Genomic DNA, 20,922 nt, shown 5'->3' on the forward strand with positions numbered 1-20,922 from the left:
TACTCACCTTTTCCTCCAAACTCCTTGAGTGCCTGGTCTACAATCAACTGAGCGACCATCGCACTGAGAACAACCTTCTTGATTCCCTTCAGTCTGGTTTTCTCCCTCAGCACCCCACAGAAACTGCTCTCCTTAAATTAACAAACAATCTACTAACGGCTAAAAACAATGTGATAAAGTGATTGACACCGCTCAGACAAGCCCAAGGAATCTGGTCTGTGTAGAATGGCCTCAGCTGCTGCTCCAACCACGCCCATACTACACACACTGGACTCCCTGGGCTGGTCTGAGCAGCGTTAATCGCTTTATCACATAGATCTCACTGGAATAATTTATGGATGCTGCTCCCTCTTCCTATACCGCCGGGGTGATCTCCTTTTTTTCTCCAGCTTAGAGTGATGCCACAAATCTTTTACACAGTCGGCTAAAACCAATGGACACTATTCTGTACTCCTACTCCTGGAGCTCTCTGCTGTATTTGACACAGTGGACCATTCCCTTCTTATCAAAAAACTCTACTTCTTTGGTATTCATGACTGTACTCTTCACTGGTTCTCATCCTACCTATCCCACTGTACCTTTAGTGCCACTTACAATTCTACTTCCTCTTCCTTTCTCCATTGGAGTTTCCCAAGGTTTTGTTCTTGGATCTCTCCTATTCTCGATATACACCTCCTCCCTGGGTCAGTTGATTGCCTCACATGGCTTTCAATATAATTTTTATGCTGATGACACCCAAATATATCTCTTTACCCCTCAGCTCACTCCATCAGTTTCCTCATGTATCAGTAATCTACTAACAGTCATATCAGCCTGGATGTCACACCACTTCCTGAAAATCAGTTTATCCAAAACCGAGCTCATAATATTCCTCCCCCTTGTGCCCCTTCCCCTGCCTTCTCCGTCAAAATCAACGGCTCATCTATCAACCCGTCCCCGCATGCCAAGGTTCTAGGTTTAATCCTGGATTCTGAACTATCCTTTCAGCCGCACATTCAATCACTGTCCAAAGCATGCTGCCTCAACTGCCGCAACATCTCCAAGATATGTCCCTTCCTAACCAAGGACACCACAAAGCTTCTAACTCACTCTCTGGTCATCTCCGGGCTTGACTACTGCAACTGCCTCTACACTGGCTTACCTGCACATACAGTTAGGTCAATATATATTTGGACACAGGCACAATTTTCATACTTTTGGCTCTGTATGCCACCAGAATAAATAAAAAAAAACAATCCAAATTAATTTGAAGTGCAGACTTTCAGCTTTAATTCAAGGGGTTGAACATAAATATCAAGTACAAATTTTAGGAACTGCAACCATTTTTATACTCAGTCCTTCCATTTTTAGGGGCCTAAATGTAATTGGACAAATTAATATAATCATAAATAAAATGTTCATTTTTAATATCTTGTTAAGAATCCTTTACTGGCAATGAATGCCTGAAGTCTGGAAGCCATGGACATTACCAAAGACTGGGTTTCCTCCTTTCTAATGCTTTGCCAGACTCTAACTGCAGCTGTCTTCAGTTGTTCTTTGTTTCTTTTCCTTCAAAAGCTCCTGGGTTGCTTTTGCAGTGTGTTTTGGATTATTGTCTATCTGTACTGTGAAGCTCTGTCCAATCAACTTTGCTGCATTTGGCTGAATCTGGGCTGACAGTATATCTCTAAACACTGCAGAATTCATCTGGCTGATTCTGTCACATAATCAATAAACACCAATGACCCAGTGCCACTGGAAGCCATACATGCTCATACCATCACACTGCTTCCACCATGTTTTACAGATGCTATTGTGTGCTTTGGATCATGAACTGTTCCAAGCCTTCTCCACACTTTTTTCTTCCCGTCATTCTGGTACAGATTAATCTTCGTTTCATCCGTCCAAAGAATGCTTTTCCAGAACTGGTCTGCCTTTTTTAGATTTTTTTGACAAAGTCTAATCTGGCTTTTCTATTCTTCAGGCTTATGAATGGTTTGCACCTTGTGGTGAACCCTCTCGTGAAGTATTCTCTTGATTGTAGACTTTGACAATGATACACCCAACTCCTGGAGAGTGTCCTTCACTTCTCTGGATGTTGTGAATGGGTTTTTTTTTACCACTGTTGTCTTCTGTAGATGTCCATGCCTTTTTATGTTGCTGAGCTCACCAGTGCTTTCTTCTTTCCTCAGAATGTACCAAATTTGGCCACTCCTAATGTTGCTGCTATCTCTCTGATGGATTTGTTTAGTTTTTGAAGCCTTACAATGGCCTGTTTAACTTGCATGGACAGCATGATGTAAGTTCACAGCAATAGATTCCAAATGCAAATATTACACTTACAATCAACTCCAGACCTTTTACCTGCTTAATTGATGAAGAAATAATGAAGGAGTAGCCCACACCTGGCCATGAAACAGCTTTTGATTCAATTGTCAAATTACTTTTGGTCACTTGAAAAAGGGGGGATTGCTAATTTTAAGAGCTGTAATTCCTAAACCATTCCTCCAATTTTGATGTACATACCCTCAAATTAAACTTGAGAGTGTGTACTTTCAGTCTATATATTATATAACTATAACTTGAATATGTTTTGGTAAATACCTGAAAAAAACTAAAATTGTGCCTGTGTTGAAATATATATGGACCTAGGCTATCCCCTCTTCAGTCCGTCATGAATGCTGCCACCAGACTCATCCACCTCACCAACCACTCAGTGTCTACTACTCGTGTCTTCTACTCCTCTCTGTCGATCTCTCCACTGGCTTCCGCTCACCTAACAAATTAAATTAAAGATACTAACAACAACTTACAAAGCCATCCACAACTCGGCCCCCAGCTACATCACTAACTTTGTGTCAAAATACCAACCAAATCATTCTCTTCGTTCCTCCCCAGACCTCCTGCTTTATAGCTCCCTTATCACCTCCTTCTATGCTTGCCTCCAGATCTTCTCCCGTCCTCTGGAATTCCCTATCCCAATCTGTCCAACTATCTCCTACTTTGTCCACTTTTAGACGATCACTAAAAACTCATCTCTTCAGAAAGGCCTGTCCAGCCTCCACCTAAGACCTGTACTTGTATTTTATCCATCAACCCATCCCCCACAGTTATTACCTTTTGTATCTCTTGGCCCTCCCTCTTAGATTGTAAGCTATGACAAGCAGGGCCCTCTGGTTCCTCCTGTATTAAATTGTATTGTAATTTGTACTGTCTGCCCTTATGTTGTAAAGCGCTGCATAAGCTGTTGGCACTATATAAATTCTGTATAATAATAATGATAGTTTTAATGGTATTTGTATTTTCTTAAAGCAGCCCTATCACCAGGCCATTCATTAAACAAAAAATCCCATAAGATTACAGTATATGTGTATTGAATGCCTGTTATTTACCTGTTTTTTCTGGACTGGTTATTAAATCTATCAGAGAAGCCCCTATTGTGCCCCATACCAGAGTGGCTCATTACAGTATGCACAACACAAGCAAAACATAGAATGTATGATTTTATTTTTCTATCATATTGATGTAGTGAAACAACCCTAAAATCTAATGGTTACACAATAACAATAGAGCATTATAAGTGCAGAACAGTTGAATGACTGGTATCCCAGAATTCAGGGAACCTATAGGGTTCTTCATAGCAATTTTTTAAAATGATCAAAAATTATACACAATAATATGCTTGGATATGCTGTTATCCATATACGTTGTACACTAGCATCTGACACTTTACAAGTGAATGGCCATATGGAATTTGGTCGTATTGCACTTATTACTGGTTTGTCACTCACTGCAATCCCAGTATAAAAGATCTCTTCAGATGGAAATTATTTGGAGAAGTGGGAAACTAACACAAAAAGGCATGTGACATCATCGGGCATTCTGTGGACTGAAGAAATACAGTATGACATGGCAGAACTGTGTGACAGAAAAAGAAATATAAATTGCTCTACTACAGACTCTCCACAGAGTCCAGTAAGGGCTTATTTTAAAGCTCATTTACTGCTTGTTAAAAATATGTACATATTTTAATATCTATAGTCTGGCCACTGCTGTCTTTTAAATGATAAGTTCACCTTTCACAAAAAACTAATGTACATATTTTTGCAGGTTAAAAAACGTGCATTTGATATTTTATCAGACAGGAGCCTGCAAAGTATTGCACCCGTGATTAGCAGATCATGGGTGCAATTTCAGGCTCCTGAACACTCTCCCTCCAGCTTTCAGCTCATACCTCTGTATACCTCTGTATACAAGCTGGAGAAAGTGTGAATGGACTACGAGTGTTCTGATCAGCATGCTTTTGGCCTATTCAAACTACAGGTCCGTCTGCCGTGGTGGAAGATGGGACTTGTAGCTTTCTCATTCACAGATTCCTGGAAATTAATGATGCACCTGTGCTGAGCGAAGCCCCACACAGCGACTGCGTTTTCAATATTTGACAGTGGCTGCCAGGAGGTGCACTCAACCAACTCTCAACGAGGAAGGAGGGAATCAGGGTTGTGGAGGGAGGTTGCTGAACATAAATATGGGTGTAATATGTTCAGAAGGTGAACTTACCCTTTAGATTGAGCTCTTAACACAACCCTCCTAACTTCCCCACTAAACTTTACCCCATTGCCAACCCCCAAAAGCTCATCCTCCCAGTTAATCTCACACATACTTTTTTTTAAAAAAATGTATCTAAATGGCCCAAATAATTACCTGAATCCATAGTGATGTGACAGGTTTGGTCTACACTGAAGAAGAGTAAAAGGGTCTTTCTCCTGAAATGGATGCCTCCTATTTGCTGTCCATCATGGAGTCTCCTCAAGTCCCTGAAGACTGCAGCACGGGTATGATGATGAGGTCACAACAAGGAGCGGTAACAAGACCAATTGTTGAAAGGCTTGAACGTCAGCAGTGGATGGGGGTTTCCACCAGAAGAGGCACAGAAAATTGTCATGTGACACCATGAAAAAGTGAATAAAAAGGTTGATTGAAGATAGTTTTAAAAAAATATAATTTATCAGGGATTGAGGGCTGACTACATTAGCTCAGAGATGGGCTTTAAGTAGTGAAGCATAAATGGGCAAAGCAATAAGTGTGTCAAATTTCTATTCCAGCAGGCTCTGTTCAAATGTAGTATGCTAATAAACACAAGTAATATAGCTAGGAGTTGAGTTTTGCTAGAGGTTATTTTTTCATTGAGGAACCTTATCTTTTCTGTTAAGGATGACATCATATAGACACCTAATCCAGGCTAAACATGAACAGCCACTTATTCAGAAACATAGCTACAGGGCAGTCCAGGGTTTACTAACCTCAGTTCTTATTGTTAGATGGCACATAACATATTTTGCTGTATTTAAACACATTAGCAGCTCTTAGGAGAAAGTCTGTATACGTTATTCCCAACTATCATTTCCGCTAAAATGCTATTCTATAGATTATGATCACAATTGCTTTATAATGAATCAGGAACAGACACAATATAATGATATAAATATAGATGCACATGGGAAGAATAAGGGATGCTGTTAGAATTAGGAATGAATAAATAATTTGCGAGTCAGAACTGGCAGCATGTCAGACTGGTTCATTGAGTGATGGGGTTCTTTGGGAATTCACTTCCAAAAGGAAGCTAATTTATTAGGGGAACTGGCAAAGTTGTCCAAACGGGTAGTCAAAGCTAGGGAAAATGGGGGCATACGCCCTGTGGACTGGTACCTATGTGATAAATTGAGCTGGTCACCCAAGGTTCCCACCTTAGCGGTTCACGGGTAAAATGAGACAGGAGCAGGGGCGGACTGACAACTGATGGGGCCCCCGGGCAATAGGGGATCATGGGGCCCCTGTGTCCTTGCCTAAACTCAAAAAAGCCTATGAAAAAGGTACCAGGGGCATCTCATGGGGCCCCTACTGACCCCGGGCCCTCGGGCAGTTCCAAATGCTCAGTCCACCCCTGGACAGGAGGCAAAAATCTGTTGCTTCTCCCAACCCCCAGCCAACAGCCTTCACCCTCTGCTTCCAAAGGGTTCAAGATGGTCACAATGTGTTTATCATGTAATGTGACATCAGTGGTGCACTGAACACCCCTCACCTTTCACCCCCTAGCACCAATTACGAATCATTTCCTCCTTAAAAGCTAATAATGACATGCTAAATAAAATAAAACTGAAGGATTTAACAGCAGTGCACATGGTGCATCTTGGTAAAACATAAGAATAATAGCAGTGAGCTTTGATAATGACAGGCCTACAGGGTACTAACGTATAATAATATGGGGGAAAGAGGAATAAATCCCTTAAACAGCTGTCACTTCAAATTCTTGAATAATGGCTATCCTGATAATACAATGCCCCCAAATGGGCAATTGTATTCAACACAGGCACCAATCAGTGATCTATTACATCATGAAGATAACAAATGCACAAATTGGACAATTTGCGGGGAATGGATTGCCAATTCTGACTATATGGAGCAATAAACAAGCAAATTTGACAATATGCAAAAAAACAGGCAATCGTTAAAATATATGAGCAAACCTGAGATTATGAGTAGAACAAATGGGCAATTGTAAGGCAGCATGGGGGCAGCAAATTAGAAATTGTGACATTATGTGAAAAAACTGACATTTATGACAATATAAAAACAAACAATCATAGCAAAGCCACTCTCCCTAAGCCCTCCCTCCATCCCCAGAAAAGCCTCCCTCTCTTGGCAAACCCTCCTTTCCCCAGCAAAGCCCTTTTCCTCAGCAAAGCACCCATTAGCAAAAAAAAAAAAAAAAAAACCCTCCCCCAACAAACCTTCTCCTGCAGCAAAACACTTACCAGACCCCAGACACTGTAGCTCCTGGAGGAGTAAGTGAAGCCTTCCTAAGCTTTCCCTTGGCTGTATCATGTGACACACTAGAGCCAGGCAGATGTCAAGGAAAGCTAACTTCTGCTTTGTGATGCCACTGTATCTGAGGTCTAATTGGGCTGTTGTGATAGCATTTTAGAACCTCTGGTAGAGTGGCAATGTACGTCAGGTGGAGGTGTGGTTCGTCTACTACACCCGCAGCAGCCTCCCAAATCTTCCTGTAATAGCTAAATTCCAGGTCAGTTTAATAGAACACAGTATTGACATAGCAGTTGGAGAAGGGAACCAATGTAGGATTAAGTATTAAACACAACCAGAAGTGCTGGACACCACCAGCAGAAGATTAAGGCAACATTTACATTTACCCTTCAGCGTAGCACATTCAACAGTTTTTTCCTTTTTGCTTCTTATGCATTTTTGTTTTGCTCATTTTAAGCAATTGGCTCTATAGGAACTTCCTTGGGTAGTACATTTTTTAGCCCCAGAGACTTTAGTTCTGGAAGAATTGCAATTGAAGTCTACGTGGCCAAAAATACCCAAATCAGCTGGAAAAGAAGCTCAAGTCCAAGTGATAGGAGTCCAGGTATGATCAGTCACTATTTAAAACAATAGCATTTTTAATGTTGAGCATTTTGTGGCTGCGAGCTAGAAAATTCTCAGGTGTGAATGGGGTCTTAGCATAATGTAACTCACTGACCACTGGAAAAATAAGTATCAAATATGTTCTTTTACAAGATGTCTGTGATTTAACTTTCATACAACAGGGCTTTTTAAAGCTGTTGAGTAGGGAAAGGTGTTCAAAGGGCAGTGATGTTCACTATAAAGGTGGTCATCTATTTCCAAAAAGTATGTATAGTGGTGGCAGTTGTTAGTTGTATTAGCTGTTTACAATGCCTATGTAGCTTATATTGTCTCATTGATTTAATTATCTATGGAGCATTGTCCACAGGGTGTGGACTATTTCTTCACATCACTCCCATTCTAGAGCATCTTCTTCTTGCCTGAGAAAGCCATTGTCAGTAGCTGGATTGTATAATAGGCTAGTGAGGTTCATTGTCTCCCATGGAATTTTGTCACTCATAGTTTTGCTCACTTACTACTTGTGAACTGAGTGTGGGGTCTGCCCGAATGCCACCAAATTTGCTGCACTTTGCCATTATATTGTTATGTAGATGTTTCATTTGGATGGGAAATGTATTTACATATAAAAGGCCATTTGTATTGTATAGATCAATGAATTTAGGTCTATGATGGGTTTTCAATTGCTTTTTCCAAGCAACTGAGTTGTGCAGATAGCACTACTTTAGGTTGATAGGAATTGTAGCTTGAAGTAGGAGCAGGGCATAGAAGGTATATGGTATTGCTTTAATTAACAGGAACCTTTTATAGTTAATACTTTAAATCCGAGTTTCAGTTAAAACAACATATTGACTTCCTATTTCAGGTCAGGTCACTAGAATTTATAAAAAAAAGAGAACAGGGCCTTCACAGAATCTTCAAGTATTTCTCATAGGGACCTGAACTTTTTCACTGGTGTTGTAATGATGCAAGGGGTGGCAATAACATTCTGAAGTTTGTAATCATTGTTTTATTTTTTTTTCCCGAAAAAACTGTCATGTGAAGACATATTCAGAAAGGTGCTTGCAGGAGTTTGAATTTTTTTTTACTATTTTTTTTTTTTGCTAATTGTTGGTAGGATATGTTTTTTCCCTGGTTGGCTTTCAATGATCACCATACTGTTTTTTCTGAGGCACTAAAAAGGGGGCCGCACTTATCTTGATGGATTTTTAATACATCTTAATTTATGGAGAATGCAAGAAAAGAAGACAAAACACTCCAAAATGGGTAAACACAACCATACAAAACAGTCATAGTAGGCAGGAACAACGCAAGAAGATCTCCACTGTCACCACCATTAGATATAAGAAGCCAGCCAGACTCCACCTAAAATCGGCTAATAATGTTTGGGAACACTAACTAAATGTTTAGAATAATATGTATTCTATCTTACTTTATTCAAATATGTTTTATCCCATGTTATTTGAACCGATAAATGTTCTTGGCTACAATGTTTGCTCTTCACAATACATGTGTCACATCTCCTATCTGCTACAGTTTTGCATAATAGTGCACACAGGAGAACAGGAAAGGGGTCAAGAAAATCCTCTTTCCAGTTCACCAGGGTGAGGACTTATACCAACTTTTTACCACTGACAGGATAAGTATAAAGTTAGACCATATTTCTGGGGCACTTGAATTGTAAGGTAGACCTGGCCATCACATGGTGTATGATGAAGGGAACAGTAATTATGGTACATGGGTCATATGCTTGCAGTTCTCATGCTATGGTAATAGCTGCTCATATACTGTACATAGATGGAAGGCTAGTATCTCTGAAAAAAAACAAAATAAATAGTGCAGGATCAGCACTGGACAGCTCAGCTGAAAGCATTGCTAACATTTTTTCAAGCAAAGCCCATTTAGGGCAAATCAGCAGGTTTCCTTTCATTTTCTATGGACCCCTAAACTATACTTACCTTTTCTTTGCTTCCCATTACATATTCAGTGCTGAATATGTAAGTCTGAGTACAGAGAAGCATGTGGCAGTCCTTACTTCATGTGAGAGCAGCTTATACTGGGACGTGGGAGTCTTCATCCCTGTATAAGCTACAACTCTGGTGACTCATGGCTTACTCTGAGCTTTCCTTTTGCTCACAGTGGCTGAACAGAGTGGGGGGGAAGCAACAAGGAGGTAAATGTGGAGGTCTAGATTAAAGTGAACCTGTTTCATGGGCAGAGCAAAGGTTCATTTTAATTTGTGAAGGTACTGGCTGGCAGGATTGGGAACAGTGTGTATGTGTCACCTAGACTTCTCACCCACACATGGTGAAGAGCTTTCTCAGAATCTTAATTAAGTCCTGATCTTGGTCCTGGAGCGAGAAGGCTTTGTAGAGCTTTGGGTGGGATAAAGCTTCTATTCTTAGGTCCACATTTGACTTTTATCCTATTAGTCTAAGCTGTACACAGGCCTCTATATTGGTAAGCTAGCTGATGTGTGGGGAACCTATTAAGGGGACACCCGTTAATTTGACTGACATGAGCTTAGTTAGTGGTTCACAATAGCAGATGTTTGTTTGTGTTATGTTATGGACCTGCTTTACAAAGCACTTCTGTATACAAACTGTGTTTGTTTGCTGAGAGGATACACCTGCTTGGACTGTTCCTGGTTGTCCCTTTCTCATGCATCGTTTACCATTACCAAAACCTGTTGAGCCTCTACACCTTACAATTGCCCTCTTTTCCCATTTAGGCAAAGTGACCGTGTCGTTGTAAAGGGGCCTCCTGACTCAGTTATACTCAACTTGCCAGCACTTCCTCACCATTCCTGCCTCCACTATGAGGGAGCATATAACCATCTTCCCTGTGACAGTGCTTCGGTCCATCAGCCAATTGCTAGGCTTAGGCACTATGACATGACTCACAAGTGAGTGACTTTTACTGATCCCCATAGCGTCCAATACCAGCCTACAGTAAAGATGTTAGTGCCACCCCATGCTGATGGGGTAAGTATAACTGGTTAGAGGGTGGGGGAGACTGTTACTTTCTCATATGCATGGTGACAGTGTCTCTATAAGTCCAGTCTTGCTCTCCCATAACCTTTAACTGAGTTTAGGTAACATTTTTAATTATCATTCTGTATTGTATGCATTTTTTTTATTGCTTTTTAAAAAATAAAAGTTAATTCATATGGACATTGCAAAGATTACAAGCAATAATCCAAAACATCTGTATAAGAAATATGAAAATAAGAATATAGCATAGCAAGTAGGTAAAACTGCCAAAATCATGGTAAAAATAATTTGTGCACTTTGAATCTTTATTGGGTTTTGAACTTTTATTGTCAAGTGACGTACGCAATGGCTTTTCTTAACCATCAACAAAACAAACATGGATAGCAACATAATCCCCTGCCTATGTCCTGCTGACATAGTGGGGTTTATTTACTAAAGCTGGAGAGTGCAAAATCAGGTGCACTTCTGCATAGAAAACAATCAGCTTCCAGGTTTTATTGCCAAAGCTTAATTGAACAAGCTGAGGTTAGAAGCTGATTGGCTACCATGTACAACCGCACCAGATTCTGAGTGAACCAGTTTTAGTAAATCTACCGTACTGTGTCCAAAGAAGCAGCCCAAAACATAGCAGACTAGTAACAGGTCCTCTGGTTGTTGCTGAGCTTTGGTCCGTATAATCTGGAGTAATTAATGATGGTTTGATGTAAATGACCAAGTAACTTGAAGGTTCCCATTGTTTACTGACCACTTGGTAGAGCTTGAGCTTCTTTTCTGTAGTCATTTACTTACATAAACAAGTATTTCGAGTGCTCTGTTTTGCACTACCTTTTTTCAGTGTCTTGGTGCCACCTGTAGTATTAAAAATGCCCAAAGGTTTCAACCCCCTACACTTTGAACATCAAAACAGAATGCTATCTCCTTTGAGATGTCCACTGCAAGGTATACACACCCATTCAATCTATTTCACCATTCTCTCTGTGGTAGATAATGCCAAATGGCTATATTCTTCCATAGTCAGTACGACAGTGAAAAGCTAAGCCATGCACTGTCCTACCTAAAGTGATTACAAGTACAACCTAAACTGTCCTACCTAAAGTGATTACAAGTCCTGGGGAACCCCTGTTAATTACTTTACTACAGCTTACAGTAATTATAGTAAATTAATGTGAAAAATATATAAAGGGAAATAAACTAATACGGAATGTGGTATACTTTGTGCATTTGACAGCCAGGGCTGCCATGCACAAAAAAATTATTATAGTAATTATAATGAATTCAAAAAATTAATAATAATAATGATGATGGCCAGAAAAACAGAAGAATTGAAAATTGTTTTGTTCCCAAATTAAACTGATTTTCAGTGGAAGAAGTAATCCCTTATACTGTTGTTCATTGAAGGGCCCCCTTACATTGATGGTCGATGATTATTAATGGGACTTACATCGATGGTCAGTGAAATGCTCCATTATTACCAGTAATTGATTGGAAGAATGCTCCTTACATTGGTGATCAGTAAGAAGAATGCTTCTTACATTGGTGATCAGTGAGAAGAATGCTCCTTGCACAGGTGATCAGTGAGAAGAAGGCTCCTTACTACACTGTGAAACACTGACAAACAAAATGAAAAATGTACATATGTCATAAATTTACACTGGCTAAATATAAGCATCTGTTCATATAAGGGTACTTACACCAGAAACATGTTTACATGTGCTGCAGGGCAGGGTACAACCCGGCCCAGGCGTAAGTGACCTGGATTCTCTGCCGTTTCTTGCCAACTGGCCAAGGGTACCTTCCCTGTTCTCCCTACTGTAAGACTTGGGCAAAGCGAGTGCATACTTGTAATAGTAAGCCATTCCGCTATCTTGGACACTCCTGTTCACCTGGCCTGAGGACCACACTCCACATACCTGAGGATATTCTATAATAAAGGATTGTCCTCACCAGTTGCTTCTCTCATGCTTCACTTGAACCACAACAAGTTTCCCCATAACACAACACATTGCAAAGCTTCTTTTCCTCCTCTTCAGCACTTCTCACAACTTCAAGAACAAGAGAGTTAGCACAGTCTTTCCAGAGCAGGGGCGGACTGACCATTTGAAAACTCGGGCACTGCCCGAGGGCCCGGGACCAGTAGGGGGCCCCATGAGATGCCCCTGGTACCTTTTTCATAGGCTTTTTGAGTATGGGCAAGGACACAGGGGCCCCATGATCCCCTATTGCCTGGGGGCCCCATGAGTTGTCAGTCCGCCCCTGTTCCAGAGCACCACATTTCTTTACCTACAATCTTGAATTTAAGTCTCTTCAAACAGGATCATCCAAAGGCCTGCCTGGGGTTTCTCCTTAGCTTTCCTACAGCCTACATAATGTCCTTCAGAGACCAACTCTTCCCACACATCTCTGAAGCTCCTCCCCAGGCAGATTTTTAATAGACAACAAGGTGACCCACCCCCATGACACACCCATAGACAGGATTTAACTATACAAAGGCTTAACCCCTGCCTACACACAGCTGATTATTGTAAAAAAGAGCAATTTTAATGTTTGGATAGAGATGAGTTTGAAAGACATCCAAGCTCATGTCTAATAAAGACAAGCATTATTGTTCTTTCTGTGAAGTTGTTGGAGAGTAAATCCCCTTACTTCATGTCTAATAAAACACTGTCAACATGGCAGGATGAGGGTTAATCTCTCTAACAGAACTGTGGATATCAGATAAACCTGACAGGGGTTCTAACCTTCTCAATTATATTCTAAACTAGAAAAAAAAAATTTCTGGACATACACTTTAGATTAGATATAATCTCTATCCGGATCACATTTCATTTGCCAAAGCCATGTGCATCATGAATGTAAATTCCATTTATTTAAATAAAACACCTGTTTTCGCCTTTCATTTTGCAGAGGGACACTGCAGGCTCCCCTGCAGCCTGAATTTCAAAGTGCTTTACTTTCATTTTTGCTCCCTTTTGGTCTGTATATTGTACCACCAAAATCATTTAGTTGTATCTGTTGGATAAGTACAAAAAAAAGTATTAATCATGCCAAACTGTCATTAGCACCTACTGTTTCTTTTCTGTTGTGAACTACAGCACATCTTTCTTCTTTGTAATGGAGATAAGGCGGGGAAGTGTTTGTAGTCAAAATCAGGATGGCAATCTAGGATGAGACCACTGCTCCCATATAGATAAACTTTAGTGAGTGAGGATTGTCACCCTAAGTCAGAAGTGTTGTACTAGCAGGATTATCGGGTGAAAATAAAGGGAAAAAAGCTTAAAAAAAAAAAAAGAGAAAGAAAATGTGATCACCATATCTATGGACTGGCTACATTGTGTTATTTTGTTTTCCTGTTCTTTTGGTACATTTTATAAATGACTCATAGGGGTTTATTTATTAAAGCTGGAGAGTGCAAAATCAGGCTCACTTCTGAATAGAAACCAGTCAGCTTCTAACCTCAGCTTGCTCAATTAAGCTTTGGCAGTAAAACCTGGAAGCTGATTGGTTTCTATGTAGAAATGAGCCTGATTTTCCACTCTCTAGCTTTAGTAAATAAGCCCCATATAATACAGGCACAGGGTGGAGTAAACATTATGGTGTCGAGTAAAGAGCACACAGTGTCATTTGCTCTCCACTATAAATGGGCCCCTTAAGTTTGCCATATACTAGTAGAATTGTGTATGAAATGTTTCAAGAACATTCATTTGATTTTCTAATTGTAGCACTACCCCCAGAGGAGCTTCTGAATTGCCTTGTGATTTCTCTGCACTCAAGATGACACACCCCGCTCACCCTGCTCAAAGTTTGGGCCCTTGAAGAAAGCCCAACAGTGCTGAATAACTTGGGCAATGTTAGTCTCCTACCAGACCTAGGGTTCTGGGTCTCCAGGTTTGTGCTATGATTCAGTTCAAGGCCTCATACAGAAATAGGAGTTGCTTTGATTTCTTTCCTTAAATCCTGCTGGGACAGTCCCTTCTTTCCTTACTTACTAGCAGTGGGAGTGCACTGTAGTGCGTTTAGGATCTCACCAGTCTTCCAAATCACACTTCACACCATCCCAGAGAGAAAGTTCTCATCTCTAAGACAAGGTCTTATGTGATGAGCAGTTTCTCTGAGGTATTATCTGATTGTGATCAGCTATGGCAGGGTTCAGCCACCAGTCCATTTTCACCAGTCAGCCAGTAGTCCAATCTTTTTTTCTTACCCCATCTGCTTGCTTCCAGAAAGTCTTCTCCTTTCCTCCCAGCCACCTGTAGACCCACCTTTTCCTCGCTTGGTTGCATCAGCCAATCACATCCATGATCAAATCAGACCTTTTCAAGATGGCTGCCCCCTGCAATGGAGACACTTCATAGACAAGCAGTGCAAAGTGGTCTGTTTGAAGATTGTGGCTGCATTTCTGCATTAATTATTATTTAGTTTAACCCTGTCCACACTGCAAAAGGATAATACAGCAGCAACAAAGGAAGAAGTTCCATGGCAGTTATCAGCTACAGTCCAGGTTACATAATCATCATAATCAATCTACATTTACGACTTCAGTGACGAGAAAATTCAAAGCTTCAGGATGGACAATTTTAATTCAATGAGTGAATAATAATAGGCTATAAGGTTTTCACTCAGGGAAAGTCCATTGTTTCGAAATCGTATGTTAATTACTTTCCAACGACATTTGTCAAGCCACCAAAAATAAAGAGAATTTTTGTACAAATATATGGCCAGCTTTGTTCTAATTTATTTTGTGCTGATTATGGAAAGTTAATAGAGGCTAGATTTCAAGTAATTATAATAGCCATATTTACAATAAGTGTTCTTGATTGCCTGCTACGTTAAGACGGCAGTGTTTTATTTAAATATATAAATAAGGCCACAGATAGTTCAGTTTTAATGTGGCTTGCTCCTCCAGCTGCTCCAAGCAGGCTCCTGTCTAATGTGTGAAAGTGCTATTCACATTGTGTGAGAAGTGGATTCTTTTACACCCCTTTGGTTCTGAATTAGAACATAAATTTGAATAATCTTTGTACAGTCAGGCTGTCTCTCTTGTTTCAATCACTTGCACGCTCCTTCTCACCCTTGTGCTCGCCCATATGTTTGTGTTTTTTTAATATATTGTGTTTTTCTTTCATCCTTTTGTAGCCATGTATACAAATCACAGTGTGCAGGGGACAGTGCCTCAGAAGGCAGAAGTATTACATAACCATTATTTTCTTTCAAACTGCTCTACCGTTCAAAGCTGAGATAACCGTATAATTTTGCCCATGAGCTCTCTGAATGTGTATTGGTTTGAATTTCAAAGAAACCTCAAACTCTCCAAGTAATCTATACCACTGTCTAAGATTGCAAAGGACAAGTACTTCTGAAGTATCGCTGGGTAAATATGCGTAGAAAAGGGTTGTTTTATGAGCAAATATTGTTAACTGTTCAAAAATTTCTAACACATGCAGAGTAATCTAACTTATAAACTTTAGACTCAATTCACAAAGTTTTAACACATGTTATTACCCATAGCAATCATTATTGTCAGTTATCATTGGCTCTTGTTGCTGAAAGTAACAGCTGTTATATTAAATTACTGCTACATCTGGAACTAAGGATTGTATACAAATTCTGTTTTCGATTATAATTGGTTATGTAGCAATGAATGCTGAAGAACTTGCTCTCCTAGCCTGCCTAACAGTGACCTAATCTGTAGCTGCATCCAAAATTTACCTTACCCACCAACAGGTAGACTTCAGTATCTTCAATATTCTTTTTGCAGGTTTATTGGCTCAGTTGTCTATGAGAAAGAGGGTTAGGGCCACAGGATACCCAAAAACAGCAGCTTCAAATACAGTGGGGCAAAAAAGTATTTAGTCAGCCACCAGTTGTGCAAGTTCTCCCACATAAAAAGATGAGAGAGGCCTGTAATTGGCATCATAGGTAGACCTCAACTATGAGAGACAAAATGAGAAAAAAAATCCAGACAATCACATTGGCTGATTTGGAAAGAATTTATTTGCAAATTATGGTGGAAAATAAGTATTTGGTCACCTACAAACAAGCAAGATTTCTGGCTCTCACAGACCTGTACCTTCTTCTTTAAGAGGCTCCTCTGTCCTGCACTCATTACCTGTATCAATGGCACCTGTTTGAACTTGTGATCAGTATAAAAGACACCTGTCCACAACCTCAAACAGTCACACTCCAAACTCCACTACGGTGAAGACCAAAGAGCTGTCGAAGGACACCAGAAACAAAATTGTAGACCTGCACCAGGCTGAGAAGACCGAATCTGCAATAGGCAAGCAGCTTGGTGTGAACAAATCAACTGTGGGAGCAATAATTAGAAAATGGAAGACATACAAGACCACTGATAATCTCCCCCGATCTGGGGCAACGAAGGAGTGGCTTCATAAGAAGCATTTCAAGGTCCTGGAGTGGCCTAGCCAGTCTCCAGATCTCAACCTCATAGAAAACCTTTGGAGGGAGTTGAAAGTCCGTGTTGCCCAGCGAAAGCCCCAAAACATCACTGCTCTAGAGGAGATCTGCATGGAGGAATGGGCCAACATACCAGCAACAGTGTGTGCCAACCTTGTGAAGACTTACAGGAAACATTTGACCTCTGTCATTGCCAACAAAGGATATATAACAAAGTATTGAGATGAACTTTTGATATTGACCAAATACCTATTTTCCACCATAATTTGCAAATAAATTCTTTCCAAATCAGCCAATGTGATTGTCTGGATGTTTTTTCTCATTTTGTCTCTCATAGTTGAGGTCTACCTCTGATGCCAATTACAGGCCTCTCTCATCTTTTTAAGTGGGAGAACTTGCACAATTGGTGGCTGACTAAATACTTTTTTGCCCCACTATATATGAAGCTGCTGTTTTGGGGTATCCTGTGGCCCTAACCCTCTTTCTCATGGACAACTGAGCCAATAAACCTGCAAAAAGAATATTGAATGTAATTGGATTCTCAACTAACTATTTAGGCCCAGAACGGCAGCCCTGTAGCTGCACACAGCTACAAAGAACCACCAATGGTGACAGATAGAGAGACTTCAGTATCTGCAATATTTTTTTTGCAGGTTTATAGGCTCAATTATCTTTAGGATAGAGGATAGGCATATAGCATACCCAAAAATAGCAGCAAAAATCCCTCTGTACAATTGAGCTCCCAAAGATCACTTTAGCCCCAGACAGGCTGTCCTGGAACTGCACCCAAACACTCACAGATCCACCAACGAAGGCAGATAGGCAGACATCAGTATTTTCAACCTTCTATTTTACTGTTTTATCAATTGTCTTTGGGAGAGAGGGTTAGGGGTACAGGATACCCAAAAACGTTAGAAAAACCCTTCACACAAACAACTCTCTAGACCCAGATGGACTGCTAAATTTAAGTATATTTTGAACTCTCACTCAAAACTTATCTAGTTCTTACCTTGATTGCTCACAATTACCTTCCCTAAGTAGCAAGTAAATGAGTAAACCTCCCAGTATTGCTATTACTAGGTTGCTGCTAGAGGGAGCTCTAATGATTTGTAGTGTGACTTCAGGAGGCTTATACCAACAAGCACTTGATACAGATACTGCAGGCTGCATCTTTGACATACCTCACAGATAATCATTGTTTATTATTATAATATCATATATATATAATATATTACAATCATAATTATATTGAGACTATTTGAGAGTCTCATTTTAACTGAAGCCCCAATGAAGGGGGAAAGGTGGTGGTGGTGGCAGTGGAAGGGGGGGGGGAGTTATGACCCCTGAAACGCATTAGCTGATTGATTTAAACCAATAACTGAATTTGGACTCTGGTCTGGTGCTCCTTCCATTGGTGCATGATTTTTGTCCTACTAAACTGCTAGGTATCCACAGGAGAGTAGCCCTGTCTGGTGTGAGTAGCCTCATCTAAGCCAATGAGCTCTCCTAGTGTTTTTGTACTCTCACTACTTTGTTTGAACCCACATCAAAGTCCCAGCACTTCTTGGATGTTTTTTTTCTTTACAGGCCAATTTAGAACAATCTAGGCTGAGATGAACAGCTAGAAGAGCAAAACATTTTCTTAGCTCTGGTTTCCTCCTTCAAGCAAAGGGCTTAGGATTCAAAGACTGGATCTCCCTGGAGTTATATGTTCTCCAGACAACAGCCAGATCTTCCAAAACTATATCCTTTCCAGGAGGAGCAAATCCTTGGAAAGAAAGCACGTGACCCCACTGTACATTAATTTTCTACAGTGCCTGGGGCCCTTCTAGAAGGTCTGTTACATCACTGGCATAAATACCTTAGTGAATAGCCAGAGCAGAATAAATATTCATAACCCAATACATTGGATCTTCTCACCCGTCCTACTGCAGAACACTCAACAGTAGCATGCAGAAGCAAACAATGTCCTTGGGCTTAAACCTATAAAACTCATAAACAGCCTTGCTGCAAACACTGAACTTAGACTAGGGACACTTAAGGCAGGGACAGCTTAACGCAGGGTCTCTATGATAAAAAGTGGGCTCTTGCAGTGCCAACCACAATAGGGCAAGCTGGGGCAGCCACACAGGGGTCATGCCTGCAGTCCTACAGTAGTATTGGACTGTTTGGCTAGAAGGACCAGCTCATAGAGGTGGATGGAGCAAAAAAGAATTTCATTACATTAGGTGCCCAAGACATTGCAAGTCATTGGGGAAAAAAAAACTAAAAACTTTGTGATTTGAATAACTTGGTTGAAATTATGGGTGACTTAACTTATTCTTTCATTCCTTCATTTCTTTTATTCTCTTTCTTTCTTATTTCTTATTTTAAATCTCTTTTTCTTTACTTCCTATTTTTTCTTTTTAGCCCTTTTTATTCTTTGCATCTCTTGTTGTCTCTTTATCTTTTCATGTCTTTTGATCTATCCTTTTTATAACATTTCTACTTCCTTTTTTTTCCTTTCTTTTGCTTTCCAGGCTATTGGTAATCTACGCTTAATGCCTTTTTCATTCGAAGAATTAATAAACGCCGGGTTTGTGGTTTTGCTTGCGTTAAGAAGAACCGGCTCAATGCTGCCAAGATATGCCATCTGCCACCTAGAAGTGCAGGTGCCACGAAGTCCCTTCTGCATACAAAGCGCAATAATATGACACAAAGGGCCAATGTGCTGCAATAATTGCTAAACACACATAAAAGAGAGAGCAGAACATTTTTTATGAAAGTTTACTTAGTCTGTAGAGATTTGCATACAGATGGATAGGTCAGGGGGACTTGTGTATGCTGCCCCGGCCAGTGTGTGGAGGGCTGCCTTCAAGCGGCCTTTATAAGCACACACGGCATTCACTATAGCGCAGTGCGCTGGAGAGGCCTCATTCTGCACACTGTGAATAGTCAGTCATTCAAGTAGCTTACTTTGAAATAAAAAAGGACCTTGCATGTTGAGGGGGGAAAAAAGGCAAATTCTTTTCTTTGTGAAACAGAGCAGTGTTGGGATTGGAGCCAAGGGACCTAAAGAATGCGAGTTAGCAACGAGAAATTAGAGGAAAGTTTCTGTGGAGACACAATTAGAAATCTGGTATTCAGCTTCTTCTTCTGGTGACCAGCAATGTTAAATATTTTCAAAGGGCTTACGGAATATCGGAAACTAAGGACCTGGTGATTTTCCTCCTTACATAAGAAAACGCAACTTTCTTCAATAAGCCAAGGCTGCTTTGTACATCTGGTTGTGGAGGTGTAGAAAGGAACTTTTTTTTTCTGCTGATCAGTTTTAGCATTCTTTTTTAAATAGAGAGAAATATGTATAATGCTTTATTGATTGTATGCAGTTATCTTTACCAGCATAGAAAAATAAAAGATTATGGTAAATCAAAATGAAATATCTGTGGCCCATACAGCAGATATAAAATATACAATTTAAAGCAACAATACATTTTAAAACAAATATATATATATATATATATATATACTGTATATGCACACATACAGTGCGTCCAGAAAGTATTCACACCGCTTAACTTTTGACACATTTTGTTGTTACAGCCTTATTCCAAAATTGATTAAATTAATTTTTTTCCCTCAACATTCTACAAACAATACCCCGTAATGACAATGTGAAAGAAGTTAGTTTTGAACTTTTCAATTTACTAAAAATATATTTTTTTTTAAAAAAAACGTACGTAAGTATTCACAGCCTTTGCTCAATACTTTGTTGAAGCGCCTTTAGCATCAATTACAGCCTCAAGCCATTTTGAGTATGATGCTACAAGCTTGGCACACCTATTTTTGGCCAATTTCTCCCATTCTTCTTTGCAGAACCTCTCAAGCTCCATCAGGTTGGATGGGGAGCGTCAGTGCACAGCCATTTTCAGATCTCTCCAGAGATGTTCATTCAGGTTCAAGTCTGGGCTCTGGCTGGACCACTCCAGGACATTCACAGAGTTGGCCCGTAGCCACTCTTTGTTATGTGGGCTGTGTGCTTAGGGTCATTGTCCTGTTGAAAGATGAACCGTCGCCCCAGTCTAAGGTCCAGAGCACTCTGGAACAGGTTTTCATCAAGGATGTCTCTGTA

The sequence above is a fragment of the Staurois parvus genome, unplaced genomic scaffold, assembly GCF_062004578.1.
Source record: "Staurois parvus isolate SC_StPar_1 unplaced genomic scaffold, SC_StPar_1.0 ptg000098l, whole genome shotgun sequence".
In the NCBI taxonomy this organism is placed as follows: Eukaryota; Metazoa; Chordata; class Amphibia; order Anura; family Ranidae; genus Staurois; species Staurois parvus.